Source organism: Marmota flaviventris, chromosome 19 (genome assembly GCF_047511675.1).
Source record: "Marmota flaviventris isolate mMarFla1 chromosome 19, mMarFla1.hap1, whole genome shotgun sequence".
Lineage (NCBI taxonomy): Eukaryota > Metazoa > Chordata > Mammalia > Rodentia > Sciuridae > Marmota > Marmota flaviventris.
The window spans coordinates 6,954,188-6,958,626 of NC_092516.1; positions in this window are offsets into that span (position 1 = coordinate 6,954,188).

A 4,439-nucleotide genomic window follows, 5' to 3' on the forward strand; every position below is an offset into this window, starting at 1 on the left:
GAAAAGAAACATAGGACCTTATGCATGGAAGCGTAGGGAAGCTTACAAAATGTATGTGTGGTCAAGGTGGGAATATTAACATTTAAGAAAACATAATTCACTGGGGCAAACACCTTAAACCAATATCTCAACCCAAAGGGCATAATGCTCAGGGTGCATGCAGCCTTAGTAGGGCTTTGACTTGGTAAGTTAACCCTTATCATTCCCTGTAGTCCTGTTCTAGAATAGGGAAAATTGAGAATCATCTTGATAAGTATCTTTTGTTATAACAATTTTCTAAAATAAAACATTTGTAAACCAACAACAACAAAAAATAAAATAAAGAGAGGCCAGTCTTACCAAGGACTGCAATCAGCTAGTGCAATCTCTTCATTCCACTTGAAGCAATCAGTCCTCAGTCCACTGCCTTCCTCTGCTCCGTGACAGATAGGTGGAGTTGCTCCAGGAGATGAGGCACTGGAGATTTGCCACCCCACTGAACTCACTCATAGCAAGTATTGCACTATTATGTTGTTCCATCAGTTTTCACTATTTGGGACTCAAATTAACACCAACCAAAAATCACTAAATTACTTATTTTCACAAAGTTGGATTTTGCTATAAATCCACATATTTACTCACTAAGCAATAGTATATTTTCATTACAGCTGTTCAGATACACCACAGGATTGGCCTGGTGACCAATTTAAAGCCAATAACCATCCTTCACAAGAACTAGAAGGTAAAATCACACAGGAAACTTCTTCTCCTTCCATCTTTAGCTCACAAGCTCTGACCACATCTTTTGACAGTCAACATGCTTCAGTATGATAGCGTAGAGGTGCTCCAGTCTCTTTACATAGAGCAGTGAGGGCCAGAGAGCCTGGGTTGCATTCGCATCCCCGTTGAGCACAGTATTGCTGGATGAGCTCAGACCAACAGACCCCTTTGGCCTGGTGCACCGCACTGTGGACAAAACAGCCTTAACTTATGGAACTGCCAGAATTTCAGGTAACACACCTGTGGTCCAGCAGTGTGCAGTGCAAAGTTCTGTTGTTTCTGTCATGTCACAAGTCAATTTGTCCATGTGACAATGTGTCCACCAACTGCTTTCTTAGGCCCAAGCACAATGTCCACAGATTCAGTACAGTTCTGCAAAAGGAGTCAGCCTGCAAACAGTGAGACCTTTTGGCTGCAACAATGAATCACACGATGTTGCACCTACACTTGGGAGCACAATCACATACTGATACAATGGAGATCATGAGAAACTCTTCACAACAGATTATTGTTTAAAACCACACTCTTCTGCCTGAGGTGAATGCTGTAGGAGAGGAACCTGTGAGGATTGCTTGGCATTCCTGCTTCAAGTGATAACTTCTCCATGCAAACAAGACATTTAGGCTGAGGAGGAGAACCATTGAGAATCCAAGTTGGAGATATTTGCTATACAGTACTAATTAGTGCCAATTTTATTTTTGGACCAGCATTAGTCTTGTTTGATAATATTCTAGATCTGGTAAAAATGTGAGAAAGTATCTCTAAAAATTAAACATATTTCTGTACAGTGGGAAAATGAGCAATCTGAATAAGGTCTGCTCTTGTCTTATTAATAGCAGTGTACAGGTGCTATTTTTTGTTTTGTTTTTCAGGTAACAGTTATCGAATGGATAGTCTTGTGCAAGTGTTCTATAACTAAGCTACATTCCCAAACCTTTAAAAAAATTTTTTTAAATATTTTTTAGTGGGGCTGGGGATATGGCTCAAGCGGTAGCCCGCTCGCCTGGCATGCGTGCGGCCCGAGTTCAATCCTCAGCACCACATACAAACAAAGATATTGTGTCCGCCAAAAACTAAAAAATAAATATTGAACTCTCTCTCTCTCTTAAAAAAAATAAAATTAAAATAAATAAATATTTTTTAGTTGTTGATGGACCTTTATTTATTTGTATGTGGTGCTAAGAATCGAACCCAGTGCTTCATGCATGCTAGGCAAGTGCATTACCATTGAGCCACAACCCTAGTCCCAATTTTCTTTTTTTTTTTTTAATTTTGAAATAGGGTCTAAGTTATCCAGGATGGACTTGAACTTGTGATTTTCCTGCCTCAGGCTCCTCAGTATCTTGGATTACAGGCATGATCCACCATATCCAGCCTAATTTCTGTTTTGATGTTAAAATTTGGAAAGTGGGTAAGGGATTGTAGAGATCACCATTGGGGGTGTAGCTCAGACAGAACACTTGTCTAACATGCTTGAGGCCCTGGATTCATATATATATATATATATATATATATATATATATATTTTTTTTTTTTTTTTAAAGCCCTAAGCAATTCAGCAAAATAAAAAATAAAAAGGGCTGAGAATATGATTCAGTGGTAAAGTACCCCTGGGTTCAATCACTGGTACAAAAAAAAAAATTAAATAAAAGTACAAAAACTAAATTAATATAAAATACCTAAGGAGATCATAAAGAGGAGGATGAAAACTGTGCCAACTAAGCCACTCTTCTAAAAATAGACCAAAAAAAGCACAAAAATTAGCTAGGCATGGTGGTTCATGCAGGTAATTCCAGAAACTTGGGAGTCAGAGGCAGGAGGATTGCAAGTTCAAGGTCAGCCTCAGCAACTTGGTGAAGCCCTAAGCAATTCAGCAAAATAAAAAAATAAAAAGGGCTGGGAATATGATTCAATGGTAAAGCACCCCTGGGTTCAATCACCAGTACAAAAAAAAAAAAGTACAAAAACTAAATTAATATAAAATACCTAAGAAGACCATAAAGGTTCTCTGGCTTCAGGAAATGGGTAAGAGTACTTCAGAAATCAAAAATGTTCTAAAATAAGTTGCACTAAAAAACTCAATTAAAGCACGTCAGCTTACAAAAATAGGAAAAACAGAAACTGATTTTACTTCAATAATACTGAGAAATTGACAAAATACAAATCACTTACGGTTATAAATAATTTTTCAAAAAACTTATTTCTGGGCTGGGGCTCAGTGGTAGAGCACTAGCCTGGCATGCATGAGGCACTGGGTTTGATCCTCAGCACCATATAAAAATAAAATAGAGGAACTGTGTCCACTACAACTGAAAAAAAAATACACATTAAAAAAAAATTTAGTCCCCCCCCCCCTGCTTTTTTTTTTTTTTTTAACTGGGGATGGAACTGTGAGGGTGCTTAATCACAGAGCCACATATTTCTTTTGGGATTGGGCTGGTACCAAGGATTGATCTCAGAGGCACTGACCACTGAGCCATGTCCTCAGCCCTATCTTGTATTTTATTTAGACAGAGTCTCACTGAATTGCTTAGCACCTTGCTTTTGCGGAGGCTAGCTTTGAACTCACAATCCTCATGCCTCAGCCTCCCGAGGCCCTGGGATTATAGGTGTGGCCATCGAGCCTGGTCTGAGCCACCTATTTTGAGACAGGGTTCACCAAGTTGCTTAGGACCTCAATAAATTGCTAACGCTGGTCTTGAACTTGAGATTCTCCTGCCTCAGCCTCCCAAATTGCTGGGATTACAGGTGTGCACTACGATGTTTGCCTTAAAAAACTTTTTCCTTAAGCATTAAAGTCATTTGCTTGGCATTAATGAATGCATTTAATTTAATGAACTGGCTGAGATTAGGTTTAATATTTGTTTTTATATTTAGTTTTTATGTTCATTTTTTCAGTTTTGGGAATTGAACCCGGAGCACTCTACCACCAATATATGTCTCCTTTATATTTTTTATTTTGAGACAGGGTCTCACTCAGTTGCCTAGGTTGGCCTTGAGCTAATTAAAATCCTCCTGCCTTAGCCTCCTCTGGAGTTACTAGGATTATAGGTGTATACCACTACATCTGGCTCGAAATTTGTTTTTAAAATAAGTGTTTAAATATTTCTTAAAAAATAAAAATTGTGTAATTCTATTCAATTTTGATTTTTGCAATATCAAAAGTTAATAATCAAGAATAAATAATAGAAAACATCGATAAAGTAAATTATGTTCTATTTAGGAATTTTAGTATCAGATAATAATAGTAATAAGAATAAAAAATAATAACCACATCTATCTTTTGGAAGAAATTTTTTGGTAGAGAAGTCAGGAAAAAGGCAGCACTAAATTCAAGGAAAATGAATATTTTGCAATGTACACACAAATCAAAAAACATATATTATAATGTAGAAATCATGATTAAGTGTTATTTGGTCATCTTGGGCTGGATCTCAGCAAGGCCAAAGCAAGCTGGCCTCTTGGGGCAGCCACATAGAACCAGTTGTTTTTCAGTAAAGCCACCACCCACCACCCTGTCAGGAAGTTTGCAAAGACGCCTACAAAAAATGCTCAGGTTTAGCTTCATCTGTGTTTTTAAAAGCCAGTGACAGTGCCTGAGTGAGGATCCCAAGGTGGCACAACCCAGGGACTCCCCAGAGACTCATTTAGCTGAAGAAATCAGGCTCAGACCCCTGGAG